At 50.6% G+C, this 20237-nt stretch overlaps 1 protein-coding gene across 5 annotated transcripts in view; it reads left to right on the top strand.

Annotated features, from left to right (window-relative positions):
• Positions 1 to 20237, top strand: part of LOC118399010 (zinc finger protein 40-like) — a 69095-nt gene that overhangs the window by 16991 nt on the left and 31867 nt on the right. For all 5 annotated transcript variants that reach the window (XM_052472759.1, XM_052472760.1, XM_052472761.1 and 2 more), the window contains one exon: positions 17597 to 17653. The gene's annotated coding sequence lies outside the window, so the exon portion shown is untranslated. The remainder of the gene's footprint in view (positions 1 to 17596; positions 17654 to 20237) is intronic.

Raw genomic sequence — 20237 nt, forward strand, 5'->3', positions numbered from 1 at the left:
GGCACTGTATTGTCCTCAAAGCGGGCAAAAAAGTTACTTCGTCTGCCTGGGAGCAAGACATCCTGGTCCGTGACGGGGCTGGTTTTCTTTTTGTAATCCGTGATTGACTGTAGACCCTGCCACATACCTCTTGTGTCTGAGCCGTTGAATTGAGATTCTACTTTGTCTCTATACTGACGCTTAGCTTGTTTGATTGCCTTGCGGAGGGAATAGTTACACGGTTTGTATTCGGTCATGTTTCCAATCACCTTGCCCTGATTAAAATCAGTGGTTCACGCTTTCAGTTTCACGCGAATGCTGCCATCAATCCACGGTTTCTGGTTTGGGAATGTTTTAATCGTTGCTATGGGAACGACATCTTCAACGCACGTTCTAATGAACTCGCTCACCGAATCAGCGTATTCGTCAATGTTGTTGTCTGACGCAATACGGAACATATCCGGGTCCACGTGATGGAAGCAGTCTTGGAGTGTGGAATCAGATTGGTCGGACCAGCGTTGAACAGACCTGAGCGCGGGAGCTTCTTGTTTTAGTTTCTGTCTGTAGGCAGGGATCAACAAAATGGAGTCGTGGTCAGCTTTTCCGAAACGAGAGCGGGGCAGGGCCTTATATGCGTCGCGGAAGTTGGAATAGCAATGATCCAAGGTTTTTCCAACCCTGGTTGCGCAATCGATATGCTGATAAAATTTAGGGAGTCTTGTTTTCAGATTAGCCTTGTTAAAATCCTCAGCTACAATGAATGCAGCCTCCGGATAAATGGTTTCCAGTTTGCAAAGAGTCAAATAAAGTTAGTTCAGAGCCATCGATGTGTCTGCTTGGGGGGGAATATATACGGCTGTGATTATAGTCGAAGAGAATTCCCTTGGTAGATAATGCGGTCGACATTTGATTGTGAGGAATTCTAAATCAGGTGAACAGAAGGACTTGAGCTGCTGTATGTTGTTGTGGCAACACCACGTCACGTTAACCATGAAGCATACGCCCCCGCCCCCGCCCCTCTTCTTACCAGAAAGATGTTTGTTTCTATCGGCGCGATGCGTGGAGAAACCAGCTGGCTGCACCGACTCCGATAGCGTCTCTCCAGTGAGCCATGTTTCCGTGAAGCAAAGAACGTTACAGTCTCTGATGTCCCTCTGGAATGCTACCCTTGCTCGGATTTCATCAACCTTGTTGTCAAGAGACTGGACATTGGCGAGGAGAATGCTAGGGAGTGGTGCACGATGTGCCCGTCTCCGGAGTCTGACCAGAAGACCGCTTCGTTTTCCCCTTTTACGAAGTCGTTTTTTGGGGTCGCCGGCTGTGATGCATTCCGTTGTCCTTGGTGAAAGGCAGAACACAGGATCCGCTTCGCGAAAGTCATATTCTTGGTCGTACTGATGTTACCTCGTTCAAAGGCACTTCAATCTTTTGAATGGCACACATACACAATCCATGTCTCAAGACTTAACAATCCTTCCTGAACCTGACTCCTCCCCTTCCTCCCCTATAGTCTCTGTTATCTTAGCCCCTGTTGGACTAAGATAACAACAGGTTGCTATAGTCACTGGTATCTTAGCTCCCTGTTAGACTATCTAAGATAACAACAGGTTGCTATAGTCACTGCTATCTTAGCTCCCTGTTAGACTAAGATAACAACAGGTTGCTATAGTCACTGCTATCTTAGCTCCCTGTTAGACTAAGATAACAACAGGTTGCTATAGTCACTGTTATCTTAGCTCCCTGTTAGACTATCTAAGATAACAGTGACAGACAGCTAGACCCACCATTTGTATCTAACGTATTAATGTTCCAGTGTTTACCGTACATCTGCCCGTGTGGGGGTTTCTGGGACTGTGTGTGTGTGTGTGTGTGTGTGTGGGGGGGGTTCTGTGACTGTGTGGGTGGGGTTTCTGTGACTGTGTGTGTGTGGGGGGTTCTGTGACTGTGTGGGTGGGGTTTCTGTGACTGTGTGGGGGGGTCTGTGACTGTGTGTGTGTGCGTGGGGGTTCTGTGACTGTGTGGGGGGGTTCTGTGACTGTGTGTGGAGGGGGTTCTGTGACTGTGTGTGTGTGTGTGGGGGGTTCTGTGACTGTGTGTGTGGAGGGGGGTTCTGTGACTGTGTGTGTGTGGGGGGGGTTCTGTGACTGTGTGTGTGGAGTTGTGGGGAGGGTTCTGTGACTGTGTGGGTGGGGTTTCTGTGACTGTGTGTGGGGGGGGTTCTGTGACTGTGTGTGTGTGTGGGGGGGGGGTTCTGTGACTGTGTGTGTGTGTTGTGTGGGGGGTTCTGTGACTGTGTGTCTGTGTGTGACAGGGGGGTCTGTGACTGCTGTGTCTGTCTGTCAGCAAGGGTTGCCTGTGTGGGGGTTTCTCCTCCATTTACATCACTTCCATCTTTCTCCGCCCCCTCCCTCACAGTGACAGAAAACTGACTCTCTGTCTCTGACTCTCTGTCTCTCTGTCTCTGTCTTGCCTGCTGCTATCTCATCTGCAGCAAGTCTATTATTTATTCTCTCTATCACGCATTCTCTATCCCTCCCTCCCTCTCTATCTTTTTCTCTCTCTATCCCTTTCTCTATCTTTCCATCCGCCCCTCTCTCTGTCTCTGACTCTCTGTCTCTGACTCTCTGTCTCTGACTCTCTGTCTCTGACTCTCTGTCTCTCTGTCTCTGTCTCTCTGTCTCTCTGTCTCTGTCTCTCTGTCTCTGACTCTCTGACTCTCTGACTCTCTGTCTCTGTCTCTCTGTCTCTCTGTCTCTGACTCTCTGTCTCTGTCTCTCTGTCTCTCTGTCTCTCTGTCTCTCTGTCTCTGTCTCTCTGTCTCTCTGTCTCTGTCTCTCTGTCTCTGTCTCTCTGTCTCCGACTCTCTGTTTTTCTTCATGGCATACGGTAATGGTACACCCATCAGTATAATGCTGGGCTCAGCAGCCAGCCATTAGCCAGGTCCTGTCTGTCCCCGGACAGCAGCCAGCCGTTTCTACAACCACACCCCAGTGTGACCAGTGTAACTCAACCAGACCCTGTGTTCTACAACCACTCCCCAGTGTGACCAGTGTAACTCAACCAGACCCTGTGTTCTACAACCACTCCCCAGTGTGACCAGTGTAACTCAACCAGACCCTGTGTTCTACAACCACTCCCCAGTGTGACCAGTGTAAACTCAACCAGACCCTGTGTTCTACAACCACTCCCCAGTGTGACCAGTGTAACTCAACCAGTCCCCATCACAGCTCTATTTAATGTTAATGACAAACATTACCATAATGATGCTGCTATTTGGAGCCTACCAGGGGAGCAAGCTAACTGGCCAGCTCCCAAATGTGTCCCAAATTGCTCCCTATTCCCTACATAGTGCTCTAAGGGCCCTGGTCATAGTGCTCTAAGGGCCCTGGTCATAGTGCTCTAAGGGCCCTGGTCATAGTGCTCTAAGGGCCCTGGTCATAGTGCTCTAAGGGCCCTGGTCATAGTGCTCTAAGGGCCCTGGTCATAGTGCTCTAAGGGCCCTGGTCATAGTGCTCTAAGGGCCCTGGTCATAGTGCTCTAAGGGCCCTGGTCATAGTGCTCTAAGGGCCCTGGTCATAGTGCTCTAAGGGCCCTGGTCATAGTGCTCTAAGGGCCCTGGTCATAGTGCTCTATGGGCCCTGGTCATAGTGCTCTATGGGCCCTGGTCATAGTGCTCTATGGGCCCTGGTCATAGTGCTCTATGGGCCCTGGTCATAGTGCTCTAAGGGCCCTGGTCATAGTGCTCTAAGGGCCCTGGTCATAGTGCTCTAAGGGCCCTGGTCATAGTGCTCTAAGGGCCCTGGTCATAGTGCTCTAAGGGCCCTGGTCATAGTGCTCTAAGGGCCCTGGTCATAGTGCTCTAAGGGCCCTGGTCATAGTGCTCTAAGGGCCCTGGTCATAGTGCTCTATGGGCCCTGGTCATAGTGCTCTAAGGGCCCTGGTCATAGTGCTCTAAGGGCCCTGGTCATAGTGCTCTATGGGCCCTGGTCGTAGGTTGCAATTTTGGATGCAGACATTAATGAACCCATCTGCAATGCTGTCTGCTCTGCTGCCCAGCCCACTGGGATTGTGCTCCATTGTTGATCTCAACACACATATGCAAAGCACACATGGATGTATTTGATTGGCGTGGTGTCCATGGCTCGTCCCCAGAAGGAAAGAGCAGGCTGTTGACCTGAGCTAAATGTGTTACTGCCTGGCAGGCAGGCAACAGGGGAGGTGAGCCTGGTGGTAATCTGTCTGACAGGGGCAGGCAACAGGGGAGGTGAGCCTGGTGGTAATCTGTCTGACAGGGGCAGGCAACAGGGGAGGTGACCTGGTGGTAAGCTGCCTGACAGGGGCAGGCAACAGGGGAGGTGACCTGGTGGTAATCTGGCTGACAGGGGCAGGCAACAGGGGAGGTGACCTGGTGGTAATCTGTCTGACAGGGGCAGGCAACAGGGGAGGTGAGCCTGGTGGTAATCTGTCTGACAGGGGCAGGCAACAGGGGAGGTGAGCCTGGTGGTAATCTGGCTGACAGGGGCAGGCAACAGGGGAGGTGAGCCTGGTGGTAATCTGTCTGACAGGGGCAGGCAACAGGGGAGGTGAGCCTGGTGGTAATCTGGCTGACAGGGGCAGGCAACAGGGGAGGTGAGCCTGGTGGTAATCTGTTTGACAGGGGCAGGCAACAGGAGAGGTGAGCCTGGTGGTAATCTGTCTGACAGGGGCAGGCAACAGGGGAGGTGAGCCTGGTGGTAATCTGTCTGACAGGGGCAGGCAACAGGGGAGGTGAGCCTGGTGGTAATCTGTCTGACAGGGGCAGGCAACAGGGGAGGTGAGCCTGGTGGTAATCTGTTTGACAGGGGCAGGCAACAGGGGAGGTGAGCCTGGTGGTAATCTGTTTGACAGGGGCAGGCAACAGGGGAGGTGAGCCTGGTGGTAATCTGTTTGACAGGGGCAGGCAACAGGGGAGGTGAGCCTGGTGGTAATCTGTCTGACAGGGGCAGGCAACAGGGGAGGTGAGCCTGGTGGTAATCTGTTTGACAGGGGCAGGCAACAGGGGAGGTGACCTGGTGGTAATCTGGCTGACAGGGGCAGGCAACAGGGGAGGTGAGCCTGGTGGTAATCTGTCTGACAGGGGCAGGCAACAGGGGAGGTGAGCCTGGTGGTAATCTGTTTGACAGGGGCAGGCAACAGGGGAGGTGAGCCTGGTGGTAATCTGTCTGACAGGGGCAGGCAACAGGGGAGGTGACCTGGTGGTAATCTGTCTGACAGGGGCAGGCAACAGGGGAGGTGACCTGGTGGTAATCTGTCTGACAGGGGCAGGCAACAGGGGAGGTGAGCCTGGTGGTAATCTGTTTGACAGGGGCAGGCAACAGGGAGGTGAGCCTGGTGGTAATCTGCCTGACAGGGGCAGGCAACAGGGGAGGTGAGCCTGGTGGTAATCTGTTTGACAGGGGCAGGCAACAGGGGAGGTGAGCCTGGTGGTAATCTGCCTGACAGGGGCAGGCAACAGGGGAGGTGACCTGGTGGTAATCTGTCTGACAGGGGCAGGCAACAGGGGAGGTGACCTGGTGGTAATCTGTCTGACAGGGGCAGGCAACAGGGGTGGTGACCTGGTGGTAATGTCTGACAGGGGCAGGCAACAGGGGAGGTGAGCCTGGTGGTAATCTGGCTGACAGGGGCAGGCAACAGGGGAGGTGAGGAGGCGGGTAGCGGGGGCTGCCTCTCACCAGGGGTCCCAGGCGGGTCTGTTCTAGATGTTCCCTGTACTATGTGGGTTCACTCCTCTGATTATAATGGAATGAAGTTAGTTGTCGTGCTGACGGATAGTAACCCTGTTTCATTGAGGAAATTGAACCAGACCTATTTTAATTAGGCGAAGCGACACCGCTGTCCTCGTTTAGAACGTGATTGGACAACGTGATTGGACAACGTGTTTGGACAACGTGTTTGGACAACGTGTTTGGACAACGTGATTGGACAAGGACTCCGGTGTCCGACAAAAGGAATCTCTTTAAATTCATTGGTGTCAGGTGGCTAAATGGGGACCTGAAAGGGTTTTCTAGCTTCACGGCTCCTCCGTGTTGAGGCTGTGTTTCATGACCTCACTAACACGCAGGCGTTCACAGTAGCACAGTCACGTGCACGTTTCGCATGTGGCGCTTATGACGCCATTTTTCATCTATAGAAACCAGCTTAACCACATTCCACCACACCCTGAGGCGAGCGGACAGGGAGGGTATGCAGTCTGCAATGAGGAGCAGGCTTCCTGGTTGTCATGGTAGCGCCAACGATGAGACTTGTCCTAGGCCTACGGCTCTGCAAGACAACCCACACCCAGCCCCTCCCACCACCGATCTGATCCACAGATATAATCACGTTGCCTGAATCTACAGCCATCCATCCCACGCCTCTACAGCCATCCATCCCACGCCTCTACAGCCATCCACCCCACGCCTCTACAGCCATCCATCCCACGCCTCTACAGCCATCCACCCCACGCCTCTACAGCCATCCATCCCACGCCTCTACAGCCATCCATCCCACGCCTCTACAGCCATCCATCCCACGCCTCTACAGCCATCCATCCCACGCCTCTACAGCCATCCATCCCACGCCTCTACAGCCATCCATCCCACGCCTCTACAGCCATCCATCCCACGCCTCTACAGCCATCCATCCCACGCCTCTACAGCCATCCATCCCACGCCTCTACAGCCATCCATCCCACGCCTCTACAGCCATCCATCCCACGCCTCTACAGCCATCTATCCCACGCCTCTACAGCCATCCATCCCACGCCTCTACAGCCATCCATCCCACGCCTCTACAGCCATCCATCCCACGCCTCTACAGCCATCCACCCCACGCCTCTACAGCCATCCATCCCACGCCTCTACAGCCATCCATCACACACCTCTACAGCCATCCATCACACACCTCTACAGCCATCCATCACACGCCTCTACAGCCATCCATCACACACCTCTACAGCCATCCATCACACACCTCTACAGCCATCCACCCCACGCCTCTACAGCCATCCATCCACCCCACGCCTCTACAGCCATCCATCCACCCCACGCCTCTACAGCCATCCATCCACCCCACGCCTCTACAGCCATCCATCCACCCCACGCCTCTACAGCCATCCATCCACCCCACGCCTCTACAGCCATCCATCCACCCCACGCCTCTACAGCCACCCATCCATCCCACGCCTCTACAGCCACCCATCCACCCCACGCCTCTACAGCCATCCATCCACCCCACGCCTCTACAGCCATCCATCCATCAAACACTCACACCAGTACCACCACCAGTACCACCACCAGTACCACTAAAACAATACCACCAGTACCACCACCAGTACCACTAAAACAATACCACCAGTACCACCACCAGTACCACTAAAACAATACCACCAGTACCACCACCAGTACCGCCACCAGTACCACCACCAGTACCACCACCAGCTCCACCAGTACCACCACCAGTACCACTAAAACAATACCACCAGTACCACCACCAGTACCACCACCAGTACCACTAAAACAATACCACCAGTACCACCACCAGTACCACTAAAACAATACCACCAGTACCACCACCAGTACCACTAAAACAATACCACCAGTACCACCACCAGCTCCACCAGTACTACCACCAGTACTACCACCAGTACCACCACCACCACCACCACCAGTATCACCACCAGTACCACCACCAGTACCACCACCAGTACCACCACCACCACCACCAGTACCACCACCAGTACCACTAAAACAATACCACCAGTACCACCACCAGTACCACCACCAGTACCACCAGCACCACCACCAGTACCACCACCAGTACCACCACCTGTACCACCACCTGTACCACCACCAGTACCACCACCAGTACCACCACCACCACCACCACCAGTACCACCACCAGTACCACCACCAGTACCACTAAAACAATACCACCAGTACCACCACCAGTACCACCACCAGTACCACTAAAACAATACCACCAGTACCACCACCAGTACCACCACCAGTACCACTAAAACAATACCACCAGTACCACCACCAGCTCCACCAGTACCACCACCAGTACCACCACCAGCACCACCAGTACCACCACCACCACCAGTACCACCACCAGTACCACCACCAGTACCACCACCAGTACCACTAAAACAATACCACCAGTACCACCACCACCAGTACCACCACCAGTACCACCACCACCACCACCAGCACCACCACCACCAGTACCACCACCAGTACCACCACCAGTACCACTAAAACAATACCACCAGTACCACCACCACCAGTACCACCAGTACCACCACCTGTACCACCACCAGTACCACCAGTACCACCACCAGTACCACCACCACCAGTACCACCACCAGTACCACTAAAACAATACCACCAGTACCTCCACCAGTACCACCACCTGTACCACCACCAGCACCACCACCACCTCCACCAGTACCACCAGTACCACCACCAGCACCACCAGTACCACCAGTACCACCACCAGTACCACTAAAACAATACCACCAGTACCACCACCACCAGTACCACCACCACCAGTACCACCACCAGCACCACCACCACCAGTACCACCACCAGTACCACCACCACCAGTACCACCACCAGTACCACCACCAGTACCACTAAAACAATACCACCAGTACCACCACCACCAGTACCACCACCTGTACCACCACCAGTACCACCAGTACCACCACCAGTACCACCACCACCAGTACCACCACCAGTACCACTAAAACAATACCACCAGTACCTCCACCAGCTCCACCAGTACCACCAGTACCACCACCAGCACCACCAGTACCATCACCACCAGTACCACCACCAGTACCACCACCAGTACCACTAAAACAATACCACCAGTACCTCCACCAGCTCCACCAGTACCACCAGTACCACCACCAGCACCACCAGTACCACCACCACCAGTACCACCACCAGTACCACTAAAACAATACCACCAGTACCTCCACCAGCTCCACCAGTACCACCAGTACCACCACCAGCACCACCAGTACCACCACCACCAGTACCACCACCAGTACCACCACCAGTACCACCACCAGTACCACTAAAACAATACCACCAGTACCACCACCAGTACCACCACCACCAGTACCACCACCACCACCAGTACCACCACCAGTACCACCACCACCAGTACCACCACCACCACCAGTACCACCACCAGCACCACCAGTACCACCAGTACCACCACCAGTACCACCACCACCAGGACCACCACCACCAGTACCACCACCAGTACCACCACCACCAGGACCACCACCAGTACCACCACCAGTACCACCAGTACCACCAGTACCACCACCTGTACCACCACCAGTACCACCACCAGTACCACTAAAACAATACCACCAGTACCACCACCAGTACCACCACCACCAGTACCACCACCACCACCACCACCACCACCACCACCACCACCACCAGTACCACCACCAGCACCACCAGTACCACCACCAGTACCACCACCAGTACCACCACCAGTACCACCACCACCAGGACCACCAGTACCACCACCAGTACCACCACCACCAGTACCACCACCAGTACCACCACCACCAGTACCACCACCACCACCAGTACCACCACCAGTACCACTAAAACAATGTTGAACCTCCCTTTAAATCCCAGTCACGCATCAGAAATGTGTCCCAAATGGCATCATGTACCCTATATAGTGCATTACGTTAGACCAAGACCAAATGGCACCCCATACCCTATATAGTGCATTACGTTAGACCAAGACCAAATGGCACCCCATACCCGATATAGTGCACAAATTTAGTTCAGGACCAAATGGCACCCTATAGTGCACTACTTTTGACCAGGACCAAATGGCACCCTATATAGTGCACTACTTTAGTCCAGGACCAAATGGCACCCTATAGTGCACTACTTTAGTCCAGGACCAAATGGCACCCTATAGTGCACTACTTTTGACCAGAGCCCTATGGGGAATAGGGTGCCATTGGTGCCGGATCACATGGTTCAGATTATTGTGTTTATCTGTTCATTGACAGTTTGGCATTCAGCGTTTTATTTGGTAGGTTTTATTAACTTGTATTTTCTCCCCGGGGGGAATCGACTGACAATAACAAATAAACCCTTAGTCACCCCTCCCCCGTGAAACCTTTAGTCACCCCTCCCTCGTGAAACCCTTAGTCACCCCTCCCCCGTGAAACCCTTAGTCACCCCTCCCCGTGAAACCCTTAGTCACCCCTCCCCCGTGAAACCCTTAGTCACCCCTCCCCCGTGAAACCCTTAGTCACCCCTCCCCCGTGAAACCCTTAGTCACCCCTCCCCCGTGAAACCCTTAGTCACCCCTCCCCGTGAAACCCTTAGTCACCCCTCCCCCGTGAAACCCTTAGTCACCCCTCCCCCGTGAAACCTTTAGTCACCCCTCCCTCGTGAAACCCTTAGTCACCCCTCCCCGTGAAACCCTTAGTCACCCCTCCCCGTGAAACCCTTAGTCACCCCTCCCCCGTGAAACCCTTAGTCACCCCTCCCTCGTGAAACCCTTAGTCACCCCTCCCCCGTGAAACCCTTAGTCACCCCTCCCCCGTGAAACCCTTAGTCACCCCTCCCCCGTGAAACCCTTAGTCACCCCTCCCCCGTGAAACCCTTAGTCACCCTGACATGTCACACATCACATGGTAGAAGGCTCTTCTGAACACCCGGTGCCTTTTAATAACAACACACAGTAAAAACAACAGCGGCTAAGCACCCTATTCCCTATATAGTGCACTGCTTTTGACCAGGGGCCTATAGGACTTGTGCTCTGGTGAAAACTATTGTACTATGTAGGGAATAGGGTACCATTTGGGATGCTCCAGGGCCTCCCTCCCTGCCTCTCCGTGATCCAGAGGCTGTGGTGCTCTGTACTGGGCGGACCAGCTTTGACTTAATGCTTGTTTATCAGTAGGAGGAGATGGGGTCCTGTTGGTGGGTTGTTATGGAATGTGTGGGTTGTTATGGAATGTATGGGTTGTTATGGAATGTGTGGGTTGTTATGGAATGTGTGGGTTGTTATGGAATGTGTGGGTTGTTATGGAATGTGTGGGTTGTCATGGAATGTCCCCCGTGGTTGTTATGGAATGTGTGGGTTGTTATGGAATGTGTGGGTTGTTATGGAATAGTCACCCCTGTGGGTTGTTATGGAATGTGTGGGTTGTTATGGAATGTATGGGTTGTTGTGGAATGTGTGGGTTGTTGTGGAATGTGTGGGTTGCTGTGGAATGTGTGGGTTGCTGTGGAATGTGTGGGTTGTTGTGGAATGTGTGGGTTGTTATGGAATGTCACCCCTGTGGGTTGTTATGGAATGTGTGGGTTGTTATGGAATGTGTGGGTTGTTATGGAAATGTGTGGGTTGTTATGGAATGTGTGGGTTGTTATGGAATAGTCACCCCTCCCCCGTGGGTTGTTATGGAATCACCCCTGTGGGTTGTTATGGAATGTATGGGTTGTTATGGAATGTATGGGTTGTTATGGAATGTGTGGGTTGTTATGGAATGTGTGGGTTGTTATGGAATGTGTGGGTTGTTATGGGTTGCTGTGGAATGTGTCCAGGGTTGCTGTGGAGATGCTGTGGGTTGTTGTGGAATGTGTGGGTTGCTGTGGAATGTGTGGGTTGTTGTGGAATGTGTGGGTTGTTATGGAATGTGTGGGGTTGTTATGGAATGTGTGGGTTGTTATGGAATGTGTGGGTTGTTATGGAATGTGTGGGTTGTTGTGGAATGTGTGGGTTGTTGTGGAATGTGTGGGTTGTTATGGAATGTGTGGGTTGTTGTGGAATGTGTGGGTTGTTGTGGAATGTGTGGGTTGTTGTGGAATGTGTGGGTTGTTGTGGAATGTGTGGGTTGTTGTGGAATGTGTGGGTTGTTGTGGAATGTGTGGGTTGTTGTGGAATGTGTGGGTTGTTGTGGAATGTGTGGGTTGTTATGGAATGTGTGGGTTGTTGTGGAATGTGTGGGTTGTTGTGGAATGTGTGGGTTGTTGTGGAATGTGTGGGTTGCTGTGGAATGTGTGGGTTGTTATGGAATGTGTGGGTTGTTGTGGAATGTGTGGGTTGTTGTGTCATGTGTGGGTTGTTGTGTCATGTGTGGGTTGTTGTGGTCATGTGTGGGTTGTTGTGTCATGTGTGGGTTGTTGTGTCATGTGTGGGTTGTTGTGTCATGTGTGGGTTGTTGTGTCATGTGTGGGTTGTTGTGTCATGTGTGGGTTGTTATGGAATGTGTGGGTTGTTATGGAATGTGTGGGTTTTTATGTCCTGTGTGGGTTGTTATGGTCCTGTGTGGGTTGTTGTGGAATGTGTGGGTTGTTATGGAATGTATGGAATGTGTGGGTTGTTATGGAATGTGTGGGTTGTTATGGAATGTGTGGGTTGTTATGGAATGTGTGGGTTGTTATGGAATGTGTGGGTTGTTGTGGAATGTGTGGGTTGCTGTGGAACGTGTGGGTTGTTGTGGAACGTGTGGGTTGCTGTGGAATGTGTGGGTTGTTGTGGAATGTGTGGGTTGTTGTGGAATGTGTGGGTTGTTGTGGAATGTGTGGGTTGTTATGGAATGTGTGGGTTGTTATGGAATGTGTGGGTTGTTATGGAATGTGTGGGTTGTTATGGAATGTGTGGGTTGTTATGGAATGTGTGGGTTGTTATGGAATGTGTGGGTTGTTATGGAATGTGTGGGTTGTTATGGAATGTGTGGGTTGTTATGGAATGTATGGGTTGTTATGGAATGTGTGGGTTGTTATGGAATGTGTGGGTTGTTATGGAATGTGTGGGTTGTTGTGGAATGTGTGGGTTGTTGTGGAATGTGTGGGTTGTTGTGGAATGTGTGGGTTGTTGTGGAATGTGTGGGTTGTTGTGGAATGTGTGGGTTGTTGTGGAATGTGTGGGTTGTTATGGAATGTGTGGGTTGTTGTGTCATGTGTGGGTTGTTGTGTCCTGCGTGGGTTGTTGTGTCATGTGTGGGTTTTCTGTGTTTTCTGCAGGGAGATTCTTTGTGTTCCTTCCGTCAGGCAGGCAGACAGACAGCGCTGGGGTGGGGGGGTGGGGTTGTATTATATCATCTACGGAGTGTGCCAGAGAGGGAGGCAGAGGGAGAGACACACAGAGAGAGAGGGAGAGACACACAGAGAGAGAGGGAGAGACGCACAGAGAGAGAGGGAGAGACGCACAGAGAGAGAGGGAGAGACGCACAGAGAGAGAGGGAGAGACGCACAGAGAGAGAGGGAGAGACGCACAGAGAGAGAGGGAGAGACGCACAGAGAGAGAGGGAGAGACACACAGAGAGAGAGGGAGATACGCACAGAGAGAGGGAGAGACGCACAGAGAGAGACACAGAGAGAGGGAGAGAGAGGTAGAGACACACACAGAGACACACATAGAGAGAGACACACAGGGAGAGACACGCACAGAGAGGGAGAGACACACAGAGAGACAAGCACAGAAAGACACGCACAGAGAGACACGCACAGAGAGAGAGGGAGAGACATGCACAGAGAGACACACAGAGAGAGAGGGAGAGACACAGAGAGACCCACACAGAGAGACGCACACAGAGAGACACACACAGAGAGACACGCACAGAGAGACGCACAGAGAGAGAGGGAGAGACGCACAGAGAGAGAGGGAGAGACACAGAGAGACACGCAAAGAGAGATGCACACAGAGAGACACACAGAGAGAGAGAGAGAGAGAGACACAGAGAGACACACACACAGACACACACAGAGAGAGAGAGAGAGAGAGAGAGAGAGAGAGAGAGAGAGAGAGACAGAGAGAGAGAGAGAGAGAGAGAGAGAGAGGGAGAGAGAGAGAGAGAGAGAGAGAGAGAGAGAGAGAGAGAGAGAGAGAGACACACACACACAGAGACACACAGAGAGAGAGACACACACACAGAGACACACATAGAGAGAGACACGCACAGAGAGGGAGAGACACACAGAGAGACAAGCACAGAAAGACACGCACAGAGAGACACGCACAGAGAGAGAGGGGGAGACATGCACAGAGAGACACACAGAGAGAGAGGGAGAGACACAGAGAGACCCACACAGAGAGACGCACACAGAGAGACACACACAGAGAGACACGCACAGAGAGACGCACAGAGAGAGAGGGAGAGACGCACAGAGAGAGAGGGAGAGACACAGAGAGACACGCAAAGAGAGATGCACACAGAGAGACACACAGAGAGAGAGAGATTGAGAGACACAGAGAGACACACACACAGAGACACAGAGACACAGAGAGAGAGAGAGAGAGAGAGAGAGAGAGAGAGAGAGAGAGACGCAGAGAGACACACGCAGAGAGACACACGCAGAGAGACACACGCAGAGAGACGCGCACAGAGAGACACACACAGAGAGACACACAAGGGTGTGGCTGGAGTAATACTCAGAGGATGACATAATGTACTGACCTCCCCGGTTTCTTCACAGTAACACCACTTTTTCAACCATACAACATTTTCTTTCACCCCTCTATGGCCTGTAGTTACCATCCCAGGTCCTTCAGGACTGGTTTGGCTGTTTGTTTTTTAAATGTGAAGGAAGAGGAATGGGTGGTGTTGTTCATGTGTTACTAAGGGAAGGGACAGGAAATACACTGCTGTTCTGGTACCTGTTTGTGTGTGTGTGTCGCTGTTCTGGTACCTGTTTGTGTGTGTTTCGCTGTTCTGGTACCTGTTTGTGTGTGTTTCGCTGTTCTGGGACCTGTTTGTGTGTGTTTCGCTGTTCTGGTACCTGTTTGTGTGTGTGTTTCGCTGTTCTGGGACCTGTTTGTGTGTGTGTGTCGCTGTTCTGGGACCTGTTTGTGTGTCGCTGTTCTGGTACCTGTTTGTGTGTCGCTGTTCTGGTACCTGTTTGTGTGTCGCTGTTCTGAGACCTGTTTGTGTGTCGCTGTTCTGGGACCTGTTTGTGTGTCGCTGTTCTGGGACCTGTTTGTGTGTCGCTGTTCTGGGACCTGTTTGTGTGTCGCTGTTCTGGGACCTGTTTGTGTGTCGCTGTTCTGGGACCTGTTTGTGTGTGTGTCGCTGTTCTGGGACCTGTTTGTGTGTGTGTCGCTGTTCTGGGACCTGTTTGTGTGTGTGTCGCTGTTCTGGGACCTGTTTGTGTGTCGCTGTTCTGAGACCTGTTTGTGTGTCGCTGTTCTGAGACCTGTTTGTGTGCCGCTGTTCTGGGACCTGTTTGTGTGTCGCTGTTCTGGGACCTGTTTGTGTGTCGCTGTTCTGAGACCTGTTTGTGTGTGTGTGTCGCTGTTCTGGGACCTGTTTGTGTGTGTGTCGCTGTTCTGGGACCTGTTTGTGTGTCGCTGTTCTGAGACCTGTTTGTGTGTGTGTCGCTGTTCTGGTACCTGTTTGTGTGTGTGTGTGTGTGTGTGTGTCGCTGTTCTGGTACCTGTTTTGTGTGTGTGTGTGTGTGTGGCTGTTCTGGGACCTGTGTGTGTGTGTGTGTGTGTGTGTCGCTGTTCTGAGACCTGTGTGTGTGTGTGTGTGTCGCTGTTCTGGGACCTGTGTGTGTGTCGCTGTTCTGGAACCTGTGTGGGTGTGTGTGTGTGTCGCTGTTCTGGAACCTGTGTGGGTGTGTGTGTGTGTGTCGCTGTTCTGGGACCTGTGTGTGTGTGTGTGTGTGTGTGTGTGTGTGTGTGTGTGTGTGTGTGTGTGTGTGTGTGTGTGTGTGTGTGTGTGTGTGTGTGTGTGTGTGTGTGTGTGTGTGTGTGTGTGTGTGTGTGTGTGTGTGTGTGTGTGTGTGTGTGTGTGTGTGTGTGTGTGTGTGTGTGTGTGTGTGTGTGTGCTAACACCTGATCAGAGCCATAAGGGAGACTACCCACCCCCCCACCATCAGATTAGGGGATGGGGCAATGCAGCCTGTGTTGTTTGTTTTTTGTCCGCCCACTACGCTTCTGAAATCACCGGTTGCATCACCGCCTGGTATGGCGACTGCTCGGCATCTGACCGCAAGGCGCCATAGAGGGTAGTGGGTTCAGCCTATTACATCACTGGGGCCGAGCTTCCTGACATCCAGGACTTATATTCTAGGGGGTGCCAGAGTAAGGCCCCAAAAAATTGTCAGACTCAAGTCACCCAAGTCATAGACTGTTCTCTCTGCTGCCTCACGGCAAGCGGTACCGGAGCGCCAAGTCTAGGACCAAAAGGCTCCTTAACAGCTTCTACCCCCAAGCCATAAGACTCCTGAACAATTAATCAAATGGCCATTAGGCTGTACCCTACTAATGGCTGTACAATGTAGTCTTAGGTCTATTAGACTATAGTCTACTAATAGCTGTACAATGTAGTCATAGGTCTATTAGACTATAGTCTACTAATAGCTGTACAATGTAGTCTTAGGTCTATTAGACTATAGTCTACTAATAGCTGTACAATGTAGTCTTAGGTCTATTAGACTATAGTCTACTAATAGCTATACAATGTAGTCTTAGGTCTATTAGACTATAGTCTACTAATAGCTGTACAATGTAGTCTTAGGTCTATTAGACTATAGTCTACTAATAGCTGTACAATGTAGTCATAGGTCTATTAGACTATAGTCTACTAATAGCTGTACAATGTAGTCGTAGGTCTATTAGACTATAGTCTACTAATGGCTGTACAATGTAGTCGTAGGTCTATTAGACTATAGTCTACTAATAGCTCGACCAACTGAACACGTGGGAGATTCTGGAGCTGCGCCTGAGACAGTGTTTTTCCATCAACAAAGTGGAAGAATGGTGTCATATCCCTCCCACAGTGTTCCAGACAGACACTTGTAGAATCTGTGCCAAGGCTCATTGAAGCTGTTCTGGTGACCCGTGCTGGCCCAACGCCCCATTAAGACACTTTATGTAGGGTGTTTCTTTTTTTTTTTTTGGGGGCAGCTACCTGTGGATCGCCTTCGAAGCCCATCTTAACAATAATTAGTTAAATTAGCACACTGCATTCATTTGTTTGCCCTCAACCATTTATCATTCATCTGCTGTGGAATTGATGAAGCATTTTCTCTCAACACTGTTATGTGTAGCAAATACCACCCTATTCCCCCTGTAGTGCACTATTTTTGACCAGGGCCTAATAGGTGAAAAGTGATGCACTATGTAGGGAATTGTGTGCCATTTGGGATGTATCCTATGTGTGTCTTAGCCCTAAGTGCTGTGCCTCATAAGGATGGGTTTTTCCGTTGTCCTCCATTTTCCCATGGAAGAATGTCTGGATCTTTAGGAGAATACAAACAACGCCAGTGTGAGAAGCATCGTCAGTATCGATAGTTTCTACATTTTGCCTCTCAGGGTAATTTGCCTTGTGTTCCTATGACTTGTTTACATTTACATTTAAGTCATTTAGCAGACGCTCTTATCCAGAGCGACTTACAAATTGGTGCATTCACCTTATGACATCCAGTGGAACAGTCACTTTACAATAGTGCATCTAAATCTTAAAAGGGGGGTGAGAAGGATTACTTATCCTATCCTAGGTATTCCTTAAAGAGGTGGGGTTTCAGGTGTCTCCGGAAGGTGGTGATTGTTTCTCTCAGAAACTAACGCTTCTCCTTTTTTTTGTGTGTTGCAGATAAAATCGAAGAAGCACAGAAAGAACTGAAAGATCCCAAAGCCAATGCACAGAAAGGTAATATTTCTTATCAATGGGTCTCCCAAGTGGCGCAGCGGTCTTAGTCACTGCATCGCAAGTGCTTGAGGCGTCACTACAGACCCGGGTTCGACCCATGAGGGTCTTCCGGGTCAGGGGAGGGGTTTGGCCGGCCGGGATGTCCTTGTCCCGTCACGCTCTAATGACTCCTGTGGCGGGCTGTGCGCCAGGTGTACGGCGTTTCCTCCGACACGTTGGTACGGCTGGCTTCCAGGGTTAAGTGAGCAGTGTGTCAAGAAGTAGCGCGGTTTGGCAGGGTCGTGTTTCGGAGGACGCACGGCTCTCGACCTTCGCCTCTCCTGAGTCCGTACGGGAGTTGCAGCGATGGGACAAGACTGTAACTACCAATTTGGATATCAAGAAATTGTGGAGATAAAGTTATATATATTTTTTTTTAAATTCTTATCAATGAGTAGCTTTGAAAGGTTATTCATGGAATGCTTTCACTTTGAACAGACTAAGTGTATGTGAGAGGGATTTATTTTCCTCTTGTACTCACAGTAACTCAGTCTTTTATGAAGAACGTACCTTGCCATTTTTAAGTACTACTGCAATTGCCGGCGTTCTGTGGGGGAAAACCCCGGAAGTGTCTATCTTACCTCCTTAATTGGACAAAGTATTTGTTCTTTGTGTTGTTTTCCGTCTGCGTTTCCTCAAGCAGTCGCTATCCTATTGGTCCTGGTCAAAAGGAGTGCACTACATGGGGAATAGGGTGGCGTTTCAGATGCCGTCAGTGTTAGTAGAAGGCTTGGTTTTAGTCAGGAGATCTTCTGTCCATGTTAACTATACCTGGAGGGAGCCTAAGTCCAGCCTAAATACATGTGATATACAGTAGCCTAAATACATGTGATATACAGTAGCCTAAATACATGTGATATACAGTAGCCTAAATACATGTGATATACAGTAGCCTAAATACATGTGATATACAGTAGCCTAAATACATGTGATATACAGTAGCCTAAATACATGTGATATACAGTAGCCTAACTGCATGTGATATACAGTAGCCTAAATACATGTGATATACAGTAGCCTAAATACATGTGATATACAGTAGCCTAACTGCATGTGATATACAGTAGCCTAAATACATGTGATATACAGTAGCCTAAATACATGTGATATACAGTAGCCTAACTACATGTGATATACAGTAGCCTAAATACATGTGATATACAGTAGCCTATATACATGTGATATACAGTAGCCTAAATACATGTGATATACAGTAGCCTAACTACATGTGATATACAGTAGCCTAAATACATGTGATATACAGTAGCCTAACTACATGTGATATACAGTAGCCTAAATACATGTGATATACAGTAGCCTAAATACATGTGATATAGAGTAGCCTATAATGACACGCAGCACATCAATGTACCAGACATACAGTGCATTTGGAAAGTATTCAGACCCCTTCCCTTTTCCACATTTTGTTACATTACACCCTCATTCTAAAATTGATTAAAAAAAAAAAAGGTTTCCTCATCCATCTACACACCATACCCCATATTGACAAAGCGAAAACAGGTCTTTCTACATGTTTGAAAATGTATTACAATTATTATTATTTTTAAATGGAAATATCACATTTACATGAGTATTCAGACCCTTTTACTCAGTACTTTGTTGATGCACCTTTTACAGCATCGAGTCTCTTCTTGAGTATGACGCTACAAGCTTGGCACACTTGTATTTGGGGGGTTTCTTCCATTCTTCTCTGCAGATCCTCTCAAGCTCTGTCAGGTTGGATGGGGAGCGTCGCTGCACAGCTCTTTCCAGGTATCTCCAGAGATGTTCGATCGGGTTCAAGTCCGGGCTCTGGCTGAACCACCCAAGGACATTCCAAGACTTGTCCTGAAGTCACTCCTGTGTTGTCTTGGCTGTGTGCTTAGGATCGCTCTCCTGTTTGAAGGTTGAACCGTTGCCCCAGTCTGAGGTCTTGAGAGCCCTGCAGCAGGTTTTCATCAAGGATCTCTGTACTTTGCTCCATTCACCTTTCCCTAGATCCTGCTAGTCTCCCAGTTGCTGCCGCTGAAAAACATCCCCACAGCATGATGCTGCCACCGCCATGCTTCACCATAGGGATTGTGCCAGGTTTCCTCCAGACTTGAAGCTTGGCATTCAGGCCATATAATCTAGTTCCTCACGGTTTGAGGGTCCTTTAGGTGCCTTTTGGCAAACTCCAAGCGGGCTGTCATGTGCCTTTTACTCAAGAATGGCTTCTGTCTGGCCACTCTACCATAAAGGCCTGATTGGTGGAGTGTTGCAGAGATGGTTGTCCTTCTGGAAGATTTTCCACAGAGGAACTATTGAGCAGATTTACCATCAGGTTCTTGGTCACCTCCCTCTGTTTTGCCGGGTGGCCAGCTCTAGGAAGTGTCTTGGTTGTTCCAAACTTCTTCTATTTAAGAATGATGGAGGCCACTGGGTTCTTGGGGACCTTCAATGCTACAGACATTTTTTTGGTACTCTTCCCCAAATCTGTGCCTCGACATAATCCTGTCTCGGCGCTCTACGGACAATTCCTTCGACCTCATGGCTTGGTTTTTGC

This window comes from Oncorhynchus keta, chromosome 20 (assembly GCF_023373465.1).
Source record: "Oncorhynchus keta strain PuntledgeMale-10-30-2019 chromosome 20, Oket_V2, whole genome shotgun sequence".
NCBI classification, from domain to species: domain Eukaryota; kingdom Metazoa; phylum Chordata; class Actinopteri; order Salmoniformes; family Salmonidae; genus Oncorhynchus; species Oncorhynchus keta.